The sequence below is a fragment of the Cyprinodon variegatus genome, unplaced genomic scaffold (genome assembly GCF_000732505.1).
Source record: "Cyprinodon variegatus isolate N-32 unplaced genomic scaffold, C_variegatus-1.0 Scaffold6, whole genome shotgun sequence".
NCBI classification, from domain to species: domain Eukaryota; kingdom Metazoa; phylum Chordata; class Actinopteri; order Cyprinodontiformes; family Cyprinodontidae; genus Cyprinodon; species Cyprinodon variegatus.
Window position 1 is genome coordinate 90806 of NW_015150459.1, and position 15749 is coordinate 106554.

General features: G+C 35.1%; 1 protein-coding gene across 1 annotated transcript in view; it reads left to right on the top strand.

The window, feature by feature from the left end:
* Positions 1-15749, top strand: part of LOC107084733 (mannosyl-oligosaccharide 1,2-alpha-mannosidase IC-like) — a 67586-nt gene that overhangs the window by 32729 nt on the left and 19108 nt on the right. The window lies entirely within an intron of this gene.

Sequence of the window (15749 nt, forward strand, 5' to 3'; positions counted from 1 at the left end):
TATATATATATATATATATATATATGTATATATGTTTGAGTTGTACCATTACAAGATTCAGGTATCTTATGATTGGAGGGAGGGTTGGTTTTTCTTACAAATATCAAACACCGTTAGTCACCATCTAGTAGGAATATCAAACTCTGTGTCCTCAGCCCAAAGATATTCTAGTTGCTTTGATAGGTCACAACTCTTAGCGATCATGTTGCGATGAAGTGTCAGCAGGATTCAACGTTGTTTATGTTGTTGGTTGTGCCGATGGCTGTGTTTCACCAGCTGCTGTGGCGCACATCCTATTTTGCTTTGTTTTAGTGTTTGTGTGATTGTATAAGAATAATAAAAAAAACAATCTGGGTAGATGAGCTGGACCCATGCTGTAAACATTAGGGGTGGAGGATGTTAGAATGATAACAATCTCAAGATGGCAAATCCTAAGTTCAGAATGCCCTTGGGCAAGGCTGTCCTGTGGTGTTATTTCAGTTAGTGCACACGCTGCTTCAGTGTCATTGTTTTAGGCCTGCTTGTCTCTTCTGCTTTTCTGCTACAGTCTGTGTGAATTATTCAGCCAACACAGGATATCAGAGTTTTTGCAGGTTGAAATGTAGAATATGCTGCAGCTTTGCAATGATACATGACCTCCATTAAAACTCAGTATACAGCCCAACTGCATTTATCTGTTCTTCCTCTTTGCCTGAATCCCCCACCTGGGTCTTTAAATAAAATCCAAACAAATCAGTTCAGCTTCCTAATCATCGTTTTGCCTTGAAACTGATGAAGCGTGTCCAACCGAAAGTAACAATCCCTTTATACCAATGAGCTCCATCTCTTAACTCCAGTCAGGAGTTAGGTTGATGTGTGGCTGCCAGCATGCAGATAGAAGAATGACAACAGGATGGATGCTACTTCCCCACAGAAAGAAACTGAGTGGAATCACAACGTTTTCCACCCAGATGAAACCAAAGACAGATGGAGCTACTGAACAGTGCAGCACAGCCCCCGCCAAAACCATGGCAACAGTGAGGCTACAGGAAGCCTGCCAGGCCAATCAGAGGAAATAAGGCAGTGATATCTACTGTAAGTAGGTCCTGGAGGCAGACTCAGTAAGGATGTTGGCCTAATGGATGCAGGTCCTTGCTAGAAGAATCTGTGGATCCCTCATAACAATACTAGAAGATCAAAACCAATTCAGCATCATGCTTTTTTTATTATTATTTTCTGAAGAAGCATATCCTTTTTTTTCATCGGTATCTTGTATCGCAGCCAAAAAACGACACGCCATTACCAAAATGGCTAAGCAGGAAGAAACTACTGCCTGAGGTGATGTCTACAGAATGAAGGGGATGAGTTTACCTTATGAACAAAATGCATCTTATAAGTTGATTCTCATTGTGGAAATGATCTGATTTACTCATTTTGACTGTAGCCAAAATAAACTTGCTAAAATGTACAAACTGCTTTTTTTTTATTACTGGTATAAAACAAGTAGCTTTTTGTCCTCTAAAAAACTATTTACAAGAAATCCAAATATTAGGAGTGTCCCATTAAGCTCAGCCAGAGATGTTGATCCTCTTCAGAGGTAAATTTATTTTTAATCTATTTTTTGTCATCCGTACAAATGTGTCCTTATGTAGATAGCAATCTAGATTCAAAAATATATTTGTTTCCATTCCTTTTCCAAATTTTAAAAATGTTGCATTTTAACACTTGCTTGGAAAATAAGTAGTCGCTTCTAAAATTTGCAGATATTTTGTGGCATCCTTTAGAAGAAAAAACATTTTTTTTATTGCTTTGTCTTTGTTTTGTTGAAGCAATGAGGTAATTTATAGTTAGCTCTGTGTTTTTTTAAGAACCTAAAGCATTAAAAGTACATTTTGTTGGCAGTCCTAACAGTCCTATACTCTATGGTATTACTTTATGTGCTTGCTGTATGATTTGCAATATATTATCATCATAGAATCCCTAGTCCATTCAAACTTTCAGATCAGAGATCATTTTTCAAAACAATATGAACAATTTGAACAACATTCCATTTAAATCAATAGTATGCTGCACAAATGCAGTAGTTACAAAATAGTTTTTTTTCTATCATATTTTTGTCATTTTTTTTATTAAATATTCTTTTGTTATGTTTCTTTTTTTTAAAAATTTTTTTTAAGCCTCTCTTTACCCACCTATCATCTGTTTTGATTCTGAATAATAACAGTTTCGTGTTTTTGGAAGAAAAGAAAAATCTCCTGCTTGAGGCTGTGTTTTAAATGTAATAATTTTCTAATTATCCTATGACTGGGATATGGTTCAGCATCCTATGTATAGGGATATAATACAAATGGATCTCTGTAGTCATTTGGGGAGATTTTATTTCCACTCCAAAATTCTGTTGTTTTCTACTTAATCTTAGACAAATGATAGGCTAAAACTTATGCTTCAGTATTTTCTATTTTCGAAAGCATGAACTGAAGCCACAGACAACAAATCTTTTGTTAGTAAAAGTTGAACGGTGTCAGTGGAATATTCTATTGTGAAAGTACAATGCCTAAAAGGACAAGTTTACCTTATTCGAAACTTTACCTTCAACGGTATCGCTGTTGGTTGGAGAGCTATGTGATTTAGTGTGTAAGGCCAAGCACAATGTCATTATGCTATCTAAAGAAGAATGAGAACAATCTATCTTTTTAAATTAAATGTGTGCAGCCGAAAAAACGCCTGTCATTCTATTAAATGAAAGGTCCACCTAAATTTAATAGATCTTCCCCAGGGTTAACAATGAAGCTCAAAACAGCCCCTTCCTGACCCTATTCTTTCAAGCAGTGTACTTTGTATTCCCACTCTTCCTATTTGGTGATAGAATCAGGAACAAGTAGCAAAAAACGTTTCTGCAAGCTGCAAGTTCTATGGTATTTAGATTATAAAGAATAACCTAAGTGTGAATACAGTTTTATTTTGCCAATTGAAATCAATGCATTGTTGACTGGCATGTAAATAGAGTGCTTTTACATCCATAGGTCCCAAATTTCAAAATGTTCTCCCAAGGTGAACCCATATCTGTAAAGATTTGGTATGTCAAACCTTCTGTAAGCTTAAAACACTAAGTCAAACTCTAAAAGAACACAGGCTGTTAAACTGACTGTGGAATGATCAAAATTACATTATCATTGCAAATGTGTCTTTCCAACCTGTCATCCAATCTCACTTTATTTAATTAAGGATCCAGTGTGATCTATTCTGCCTGAATCTATAATGTCATTGAAAGGTACTTGCTTCTAGAGTTTTGCTGTAAGTTACAGTAACAGAAAAATTACTTTTCATAATGTTTTTTCATTCTCTGATGGTATAATGCTATCTAAAGCTGTGTGAAAAAGTAATAAATTAGCTACGTTGTTTTATTTCAGCAAAACTGAAGATGTTTGCTGCATGAACATCCAGTTTCAGGTTATATAACGACATATCAATTAGATTTAAATCAAGACCGTGACCTAGGTTACACTAACAACATTTTTTTTTGTTTTTAAACTATTTGGAGGCACTTGCTGTCTTGGATCATTGACCACCTGCACAAACCAGTTTGGCACAAACTCAGATGATTGGGCGATCTCCCTCATGATTTTATATCTTAGACCTGAATAAATGGTTCCATCAATTACTGTTGTGTCCAGTTCTTGATGCAGAAAAGCATCACTCTACCACCACCACGTTTAGCTCTGGGTTTAATGTTTTGTCATCTGAGTTGGTTTATGCTAAATGTAATAGGATGCAAACCTTCCAAAAAATCCACTTTTGTCAGTTTGCATAAAGACTTTTTGATTAGACATTCCTGAATTTTGAATCAAGATGGGTTTTTTTTAGCTAAATATTAGCTGGTCCTTTGGTTTATCTTTGGTAAGCAATGTTTTGTTACTTTTTTCCCCATGGAATTCTCTCAAAGAATCAATTTTTGTTCAAGATCTTTTCTGTTATTGAATCCTACCTTAGCTTAGGCAACTAAGATCTGCAGTGCTTTTGATGTCATGGGTTTCTTTATGAATGCATTATTGTTGGTTTCTACATTTGGATAGTGGCAGCTGCTAAAGTTAGCTTGAAACAAAGGCCTTGAGCTTTGTTTATGCCAGTATTGTTCTTTGAGATCTTTTATTCCACATTATACTGTCTTTGTATGCAAGTGATTATGATTTTTAATGTAAGGCAATAATTAAGGGTTAGAGTGCTTATTTAAAATAAACTAAAGAAATGTGTTTAATGATAAATTTATGATTTCTAGAGGGCTAATGCCATTAGATGTACCAAAACACTTAAAAATGTTCAAGTGGATCCTAAGATAACTGGTCGATAGCTTTGCGCATTTTTTCTGTAAAATGTGTAGAGCTGGGAAAGCATACTGGGAGATAAGCATTTTAATTGAATATTGAAACTTCACATCATCACCAACAAAAAATGATGGTAAATATTGAACAATAAACTGTTTTTCCTCTCCACTGTCGCTACAAGCATGCTTAGTGTGAGGGATTGCATTCAAGTCAATGAGTCGATGCAATCAGCTGGTTTTTCTTAGATAGAAAACACTGAATCAATTTGACGGTATGATCCGGTGAACTGTAAAGTGCCTTGAGATGAAGTCTGTTCTGAATTGGCGCTATATAAATAAACTAAATTGAATTAAGCTAAAATGCCATTTATTGTAGACTCTGTGGTTTCTATGTGGTAATTGAAGTTTTTTTTTTTTTTTTCTCTTTGCTGAGAAGGAAGAAGTTTAGCCTCCATAAGCCTAATTTTGGAACTACAAGAAAATAACTCTAAATAAATCTGCAGTCTCCAATGAAAGATTCACAAAAATAATCCATAAACCTCTTAACTTGGAAGGAACCCTAAGGCATAGATCCATCTTTCTTAGACCATAGCACACATAGACAGAGGTTCCCCACATGCGTACCATCACTGAGTCTTTGATGCTTTGAAGCCTGGTTCTGTCATCAGCGGCTCCTCCCCTCCCCTTCCTCCCTCTCTCTCGATAGACAGCGAGCCGATATCACCAACTCAAGCTGAGATTTACACCATGCCACACAGATAACCCAAATCTAATCTTTCTCATCTTGTCTTGCCTCATCTCATCCTTGGGATTCCTACAGATACCTCACTCGCCCTTTTTCGTGCTCCTCCATCTCTCGCACTGAGAGTTGTTTTATTCTTTAGACTTTATCCTCACCCTCTCTTTGCACTCTGTTCCTCCAAACTCATTACAACTCCTGTCTGCTGGGACTTCTCTCACTGATTGACCTCATGTCTTTTCAAAATAAGTAACAGATGTTTACAGGATATATATGGTGTTAATTCCATAGTTTTTTGAAAAATAGTTAAATAGATTTCTAGTATTTTAACCACTTGGACGACTGAACTAGTAAATCCAGCTTATTTCCTATTGACATAATGACCACTTGCATATCCACTTCAGTATCAAGTACATTTTCTATTTAGGTATGCATTTATTTCTACTTCACTTTGCTGGTTTATGTTGTACAAGCACAGCCTTTATACTTTGGCCCATTTTTCACCGTTTACAGGAAAGATGCCATACCAAATTTAGCATTAAACAAATTTTCACCTCATTTTAGGGGCTTTAAAATTGTAAAATACAAAATTCTCCTAAGTCCTTATTCGGATCATATAATAGATTGTGGATGTCCAGCTTTGGATTGTTTTTTTTTTTTTTTTTTTTTGTTCCTTTAGCCTGATTCATTAAAAAAGACACAGTCCCATACTTTTACAGTATGTAACCAGTATTATGTACATAAATAAACTACATTTAACGAGTATTACATTATCATTTACACACATTAATGGCATTTTGGGCACAGCATATTTATTTTTCTTATAATATTTTGGTGGATTATCACTTAAATTGGGAATTCAAGATTTTGGGCCTATGCTGGTTCATCTTTTTTTACATGATACATATTTCCCTGAGGTTAAACTTCATTTTGGATTAAAAAGAAATTGTTCAAATCGTAAAACCTGGTCTTTGGTCCTTAGGGTCTCTGGTTGGCCACTTCCCTTTAGACCCATTTGCTGCTTATCTGTTGTGGACAGATTTGAGCTATCCCTCTTCTGTCGATTAGCTATGCAAACTCTCAGTCATCTGGATCATAATAACAGAAAAAGACTTTAATCGAAGCAACTGTAGTTCTCCTCCTGAAGAGATATTAGGTTTTTAGGAAAACAGATCCAAAGTCTGGTTGCCTTTTTATTTAAAACTGCTTGTTAGTCCTGTCTGTTCTTTTCTAATTTCATAAGTTTATTTCAACGTATGACTCCAAGTGTTAATAAAACGTGTTATTAATCACAATATTCAAACTGGAGATCTGAACAGGATGCTTTGTTCATAAAATATTTTCCTTTTCTGATAAAAGAAAACTCAAAATAGCATGATTCTGTATTTAAAGGGAGACAGAAACCACTTTCTGGAACCCATCTGAAGGCTGTTTGAAAATCACCATAACAGGACTGGCATTGCATCTTGGCATGTCGTATTTTCTGGTATGTTGAAAAATAATTTAAAATACAAAGATTCTTGGCCATTGATAAAATTCTTGATATTTTATGTTTTTATCATGCATGAAAATTAGGGTAGCTAACAATAAATAAAATGCTGTTAGGTAAAAATGGAAACCCTAACCCTAACTCTTATGAAATGTACTATTAAATAAATACCTAAACAAAAACTAAATTCAAAACTAATAGAAAGAGAAACCTTAACATCTTTTCACTTCTTCTCCTTAGCCATTTATGTATATTATCTGTCTTCTGGTACCACTTTGCTGACAAGTTTCTCTTTAAACTCTGTTTTTTCTCTTGCTGATTTGTGAATTATTTTAATTAGGGCTTTAACTAACAATTATTTTGCAAATCAATTAATCTGTTGATTTTTTTCCAATTAATTGATTCATAATACGATAAACAAGGGTTCCTTAAAAAATACTTTTTAGGAAATGAAATCATGTAAAGCTGTAGCGATTCCACTTGAGGAGTTCTGATTAGAGCATATTGACAGATGAAAAAGCTTTTTTTATTTTTTTATCTCAATTGCAAAATGTTTATATATTTTATTACAATTTTGTCATAATTGCTGCTCAGGGGTTGGTTGATCTGTCACCTAAAGGCATATTTTACAGTCTCTTAACTCCAGTTAATGATCAATCGATTGCTAAATTAGTTGACGATTGTTAAAATAATCAATCTATCACGATTAACCAGATTGTTTCAGCCCTAATAAAATGGTATTGAGGGTAGATTTTTTTTATTTATTTTAGTGTATCATTTAGTCTCCTGTATCTCCAAGCACAAACTGTTCTGCACATCTATATGAATGATTTTATGTTTAGGTGAATAATAAAAAAAGTGTTTTACATTTTGCTGCTGAATTCATTCACATGATGTCTAATACTAAAAAGGTGTATGGCATTTGCAAATAACTGATAGATTATCTCACATAAATTTTCTCTGTTACAGTTTAACAAGATCCTCAGATTTCTTGCAGTTTCTCTGCGTATATTGTCATTAAATGTCTGCACACAAAGCCAACTGTTAGCTCCTGTGAGCATCAGAGTGGGGCAATAGGTGTCTGTTGTCCTCCTACACCAGGCATGGGAGACTCTGTCAGCGCCCTAATGAGAAGTGGATGTGACATGCTCTCCTAACAGCGCTCCTCTCTGCTTCCTCTCAGCACCCACCTCTTCTTTCGCCTCTCTCTGCAATAATGACAGCAAAAAGGTTGTGGCACTGGGAAAATTGTAGGCTGAATTATTGATGGGCCACAGAGACGTCTGGTCAGTCGCTACACAGAGGACTGATCATGTATGACATCCTTAGATATGTAAACAGAGAGTTGCTATGAGACAGGGAAATCTCATTTATTTGCTGTGGTGCAGCAGCTGATCAGGGCCAGTTTGCCATCCTTATAATCATCTCTGCAACTGTGAAGCCAGTGGATCTTAGGTACTGCTATATGTGACGGTTGGCCCAAATATTTAACTTGTTCTGTCTCCTTTTTTTTCATGACAAACACAAAAAGGAGTACATGTTCCTGCTGAGTTACTTTCTCATTCATGCAGATGTCTTAGTTCAGCATGCAGCAATCAGGGACACAAACAGAGACATACACTGCCACTCAGTGGCTGCTGTGTGACGAAAAAAGATTGTATTGCAGCTGGAATAATCCTACAGTAGCTTAATGTTTGCAGCACTTCAACCAGATTGTTTTTCTTATTTGTACTTTGCCAGATGCATTACCTTGCAAAAGTTGTAACATAAAACAAGAAAAAGCTCAATGGGTGTCAGAACTACAGCTGCACAGTGGAGAACATGTAATAGCAATACTGTTCCTGGATAATGGGATGCCATTATTAAATATACAATATCCTTATTGTATTTTTTTCTGTATCATCAATTGAAAATCTGCATTTTTTTGTGAGCTTTAGCATTTCAGTCAGTAAAATTGCTTTTTGTGTTTGTGGTAATTACCTTCAGTTGGTTCTAGAAACTCATCAAATATATTATGCAAGGTTTTATTGCATGGTACTGGAAACGTAACAATGAAAAAAAAAATGCATCCAGGAAACCTTTTGCAATCATGCAAACACTGAGTTAGTAGTCAGTACATAGATTCATGTGTTGAAATAAGAGCAGTTAAGCTGATATGAGTATCTTATTACCTGTGATGTAAACTAAAAAAAATTTCTTAAGTTTGCCCACATAAGGAATTAAAATATGGTTCCATTCCATTTTGGGTTCAATAAGACAATTTTCACTGTTGAGTCATTCCTAAAAATAAAGAATAACAAATTACAAAAAAAAAAAAAAAAAAAAAAATATATATATATATATATTAGATCCAAATTTGTTGTGAAGGATTTTAGAGTCTAGTTGAGTGATGGTGCTCTGACCTGTGGACGCCTCTAGTTCTCAGTCAGCTCAAACCAGCGGATTGTGAAATGGAGAAAGAAATCAAAGCCACATGAAGGACCTCCATCTGCCTGTGTTGTCAGATCCTGCTGAAAGCAAGGACACACTGGAGAAGTGAACCGAAGTGGAGACATGTAATATTCCTTCCAATCAGTGATATTCACCGCATGTGTCTGAGATACCCGTAAAGTATCTTTCATTGATAGTATTCTTGTGTCTACCCATGGGGCTCATAAAGGGATGGAAGAGATGCTTATAAACAACAAAAGCTTTGTGACTTTGTAGTAACCTGTTAAAGATAAAATTAGTGTCTCATTATTGCCTGAGCACGATAAGCTCCTAGATTATTTGCGCTATTTGTTTTAAAATTCAAGGTACAGCATACCTATTGAAGCCAGGTACTGGATTTGTTAATTCAATTTGAAAAGGATTAAGTTTTAGCACTTGATGACTTAAAAGCATTTTTCTAATAGAGAAATGCTTTGGATTTATACTTTAAGAACTTTTAGGTTTTGTTGGTATGGCGTATTCAATGGTAAATGGCACGTACTTATATAACGCTTTTTTTCAAGTCAGGAGACTTGACCAAAGCGCTTTACACTACATTCATTCACCTATTCAAACACTGATGGTGGCAAGCTACATTGTAGCCACAGTTGCCCTGGGGCTCACTGACAGAAGCGGGGCTGCCGTACACTGGCGCCACCGGGCCCTCTGACCACCATCAGTAGACAATGCAGGTGAAGTGTCTTTCCCAAGGACACAATGACAATGAAAGTCAGAGCCGGGGCTCGAACCGTCAACCCTTCGATTTCAGGGCAAACTCCTACATCCAACGCCACTGTCGCCCCATATTAACTGCATTATCTGCTTTTAGAAACAGTATTCCAACCTACACTCAGATATAAATAATGTAAAAGGGCCCAGTGTCATTTAGGAATGGTCTTTAACCCTGTAATGCCAAATGTATCATATTTGATACATACAGTTTCTGAAATGTTTTGGGTCTGACACCTTTTGCATAATTTAATGGTAAAAACTTTGGTCAAAATCATATTATACACAATCAGATATACCTGATAACAGAGGGCAGTAGACTACACAAAAAATTATTTTGACTTATCGCATAGTAACAAATTATTAATATCAAAAATGTATTTCTGTTTTTTCTTTTTACGTATTTTGTTAAAAGGCCAAATAAGGACTTCAATCCAAAAAAAAGTAATTTTCTGTTTTGTTTTATTCTTGGATCGGGCTTTAAAGGGATATAGTGGTTAGCTTGATACCTTACCTTTTTCAAATTTCCAAGTTTAAAATAGTGGCTTGTTCATAAGGTCCCAAAATAACCCTTATTTTAGATTAAAATAAATGTCACAGCATGGCAAAGATTAGGCTGATCACAGATTTAAAACACCAGTTGTTTGCAGAGCTATGGAACCTGATCTGATTTTAGAAGAGCACATTTTGCAAAGGAGAAACTGGAAGCTTTCAAAAACCCTGCTTTCGTTGTGCTAGAATTGAGATATTATGCATGCTCTCTGCATGAGCTTAGCTGTCAGAACTAAAGGACAAAATCAAGGAAACCTCATGCAGTGCTCTGAAACTGTAATAAAATATGCCTTCCAACTGCAGGCAGGTTTCAGCTAGATTCATATGCTACCTCTCTGTAATGTGGGTAAAGTGGAGGTGATGCCAGCTATTAAAAAGGCAGAGCTTTGTTCTCTAATTTAAAGCCTCTATTTTTCAGACAGAAACTGTCTTTCTGTGAATGACAGATTCAAGTAGCCCAGACAGCTCTCTAACTACTGATAAAACTGAAAAAACATGCTGAGTTGTGTCCAAAAATACATGCATATTTTGTTTGACTTCATTTTAGGAATATAAAAAAAATGTATGCTCTTAATTTTTCAATTTCCATACACATTCCCAGGCTGGAATAGTCAATATGTTCATCAAAGGTTTTTAAATTCACTATTCTATATAAGAATTGCCCTAAAGAATAATCAATAATGTAAAACCAATATCTGGATGTAAGGCAAAAGATTTTTTTCCTGTCATTGGGAACTGCAGCACAAGAGATTGTATGCAAGTCCTGGATTGTGTTTAGATTGTTAACACATCCACTGTTTTTCTGTACCAGGCCTTTGTAGTGATTTTGAGAATATCTACTCTGACTTTGTGTCCTCTAAAGGTTACATCCCTCTCTGCACTGTCTTCTTAAAATAGCTTTTTATCTTCTACTGTTGGGTGCAAATTCAGGATGCTCTCATGATAACTCACACTTTAACATAACCAGAAAACCATTCCTTATCCTTTTTCATACCTGTTAACAATATAGAGGGGCGATTTTCATAAAGTTTTGGTCTAACTCACTTAAAGACATCTAGTCTGTTAACTGCCGGGTTTATTTTTTTTTATTCACACAAACTCCTAATCAATGAGCACAAGGTCTAGATTACATCAGAATCTATATATAACTTTAATCTCCATTTGATAACTGGTACAATTAGACGCTATTACAGTAGAGTTTAATTTTGGATGCCTACTAAAAAAAAATTGTCGTTCGTAATGTTGCAGTTTTATTCTACAATGACAAAGTTAACTGTCACATAATAAACATTTATTCTAAGAAAAGGCAATACATATATTGACATAAATATTGAATGCTTTCACTTATAATTTATTTTCTTTAATGCTCTTTTTGATAGGATAGTTTTTACACAGCCTTTTTAATGATGAATATTGCACCTAATGAAGCTGAACATGAAAAATTATTAAATAAAAAACACTTTTCATGTATTTCATTTCTATACTGTAACTGTATTTTTATCCAGTTAAATTTGTAATATCATTACCCAAACATGGACAATAGTTGTAGGTTTAGTAACACAAAAAAAAATATATATAGCAATATCAATACCAAGCAATTTCTGATTGGTGCCATGAAGAGAATATGTTATTAGTCATGGTGTGTTTAAGCAAAAAAGTAATGCTGAAATTTAAACACCATATTACCAGCTTTTTTTCAAGTGACATGTAACAGGGAAGATTTTCCACATAATTTAGAAACACCATGACACTGGTGACACATCTAGTACTAATATCAGCTTCTTAACCCTGCTGTGAATGTGTAATGTCGATGTTCTATTTTGTGATTTTATTAAGTCAATAACTTTATTACAAAACTGGGAAATAGAACCACCTTTGTAGTGTAGAAAACTGCCACCCTGTGTAGTAGAAACTTTCACTCATACGTCTTACATCTCAAGAAACTTTCACTATTGTTCAAAGTCTCTTTGAATAATGCAGTCCTCTGTCAAGCTCAGAACAAAAAGACCCCATATTCGAGGCGAGATTTGAGATTTAACAAAACCTTTATTTTAGACAGAAGTGCAGAGAACAACGTCGGTGTCTAAGGCAGGAACCTCTGCAGGAGGAGAACACAGGTTAGTGAGCACGTCTATCTGGCAGAGGATGATAATGAACGTCTGAGTCACTAACCTGGTCTTAAAGTTCAGTCCGAGCCTAGAGGACCAGGCAGACAAAGGAAAGCAGGATAATCCAGAGGGCAAAACTAAAGCCGGTGTAAGAGATGTGCTCGGTAGTCAGAACCAGGAGATCAGAGATTTGAAGAGGTGCCGAAGGGAAAACCAGAACAGAGTTGGGAAACGTTTCCAAATTTGGTAAAGACGCAGCAAGAATTGAATTAGCACTACCATTGCTAGTGTCATCAGCTGTAAGACATTGACGTCCACTGCTGATGTTGTTGGTTCGAGACCTTAGACATTTGAAAGTTACGATAATACTTAACAATTATTTTAGCTAATGTGACTAATTCTTATTGGTTTGCCCTATTACAAATATAGATTGGGTAAAAACACTGCCAAATTAGATTGGTTTCGCCAAAAGATTGGTTGAACACATAACTTCCAACCAGATTAAAACCAAAATCTGTGGAAGTACTATTATGTTTGAATAAAAATGACCAACACCTTTCATTTTGCTCATCATTCCCCAGTTGGCACACGCACTTCCACCGTCTGCTTGAGTTTATTTTACTAAAATGGCAGAAAAACAGTGTACCTTAAATTATTGTTGTTTTCTGAGACATTTTATACTCAAAAAAAACGTACAAAAGATTTTATGATGTATACCAATCATTAACAATATCAAAGGAACTTAAATGGGAAAAACAACAAGAAAAACAACTGCAAAAAATCAAAGATTATATAACTAACTGTGGTTATGCGCTCCACCAGTAGGTGGTGACATGTTCACATGAAGCTTCATGAACTGTGGGGATCGTTAAAGCATTTGGCCAAATTGTTCAATGCCTCATGAGGCTTCATCTCACCATCACTATCTCTCTGTTTAAAGGCCTAAATAATCTGGCATTGATGACTGGTTTAAAGGCTTGATAAATAGAGGCTGAAGCAGATGCATCGGATGAGCAGTAATGAGGACTGGGCGGAGATAAGCAGGTGAATGAAATAAGGAATTATCTCATGATCTCAAGATCATGACAATCCTCTGAGGCCTGTAGAGGTTTCACTGCTAAATATAAAAGTTTCTCTTGTATGGACTCCAATGTCTGTGGTTAGTGGTGGAGACATGCATACCCGATAAGCATCTTTGGCAGTTAAGATTGGATAGAAGAGCAATTTGTGTTGAGCAGCTATCAAAAAACCTACTGTGAATTTAAGCTAAAAGAAAAGAGTGCAACCCGATGGTTGTCTGGTTCAATCAATGTTGTTTCTTAAAGAGTTTCTCCAACGGTAAAAAATAAAACCTGTGAACAAATCCATTCCAGAAATGTATAAATAGCATAGTTTTACTGAATAGACAAGTAGGAGGTGCAAACACATGAAATGCATTTAGAGTGGTGTCTCGGTAATGAAAATCTAGCATTGGAGGAGGGTCCCAGTGTAACTGAGGAAACCATCGGCTTGTCTAAAGGACTGATTTATAGACACAACATTTAATTTAGATTGTGTGCTGCATACAGTAAATCACAGAGCAGATATCAGCCGAAGGGGTTATGCTGTAATCAATCAATTCATTTATAAACAAGCTAACAAGAATGAATGAGTGTAAGATAATTGGCAGTCTCTCCTTTATGCCTGTCTGTTACTTAATGTAGCAGAGGCAGTTGTTTAAATATGAATGATTGTAAGAACCAAACTACATTACAGCAATGAAGTTAATAATAAACATACAAGCTGCTAATGTATGTGTGCTTCTGTGTTGGAGAAGTAGAGAGCAGTGGTGGTGAAAAGGACAAATAAAGAGAAATGAGGCTAGGCGGTGGGTCATTAATGTTCACTTTGATAGAACAGAGAACCTGGGGACTAAAACAAAAACTTCTGGATAGGCACCTGAGTAAATCAAAGGTGAAAAAAAAAATGTTTAAAACTGTGAAGTATCAAGTTTTTTTTTTTTTTTTTTTTTTTTTTTTATAAACTCATGTACTTTGTATTAATAAATTATTTCCAAGTATTTATTGATCTGTTTGGTCCAAAGTTCCACATAAATCGATTTCTTTGTTTGCCAGATATAATATCAATCAAAAAGTGTCATGATCTGAAATGCAACATATTCTAAAAATAAATAGAGCAAGAAAAATTAAAGCATAAAAAAAATCATGAAACCCTTAATAGGGTTTTATATTTATCTATATATTTGGTTACAGTTCCTTTTTTAGTAGTACCATAGTTTTATAATGTTCTATTTGAGCTCTTACAAATTGATACAATGAGCCATTTGTTACCTGTATATCGTATAAAAATAACAGTTAAACATAACATCTAGTTTTGTAGTTTGGTTTATTTTGGTTGTTTTGAGTAAAGTGGAATTGTTTGGGGGTGGTGTTTTTCTTTGGTAAGCCTCATCTTCATTTTTCTAAAAAGGTAAATTGATTTTACAATTTTATTTTATTTATTTATTTATTTTGCTTAAATATTCCTAAAAGGAGAACGCATGAATTAAAGATTTAAAAAGTCAAAGCTCATTGTGAAATACTCATGTCAGCCCTTTCCCTCTCGAAGCAGGTGTGCACCGGACTGCACCATTGGAGAATTGAAGGGGGGGAGTTTGGGTTCATGTATGGTGTTTTCTATGTTAATTGTGGAGTATTTGTTTAGTTTGAATTAAAAAAAAAAATTCTCTTTTGTCTTGATTGGTAAATGTATTTCTTTATTAGCTGTTCAATTAAAACAAATTTTCTTTTTTTGTTGTAATTTTACAGCTGATATCCTTTTATAATGGTTTATTCCAATTTAGTTCCACCTGTATATAAAACACATGTCTGCCATTGTTCTGTTTTGGTTTATGTGCTGCACTGAAATGAAAGAGGTTTCAGCTTAAAACTCTTTGAAGCATGTTTTTCTTTCAACCGGTTTGGGTCCCACCTCCAAGACTGCTTGCCCTGCTGACAAGCATGTAACACAAATTAAAGAGCTTGTTAAGTCTTCTGTGTTTGGAGCTGTTGACAGCAGCTTTTTAGGCATCATTTGAAGTGGTCTATTAAAAAAATATATATATATATATAACACCAGCTTGGACAGCCTGTTTTATATTTTTTCATGCGTGAATCCATTAAAGTTTGTTTACCTTAATGATATTCATGATCATTTGATTCATAACTGAATCGATTTCATTTGATTGACCGATATAATTTATTTAGAAAAAATTAACTAAGACCTAAATGGAAGAACGCAGGAACATTTGCTGACTCTGATGTATGCATGCTTCCCCTCACAGCCCTGAACACTTCTGCTACAAATAACGTTATTACAGCACAA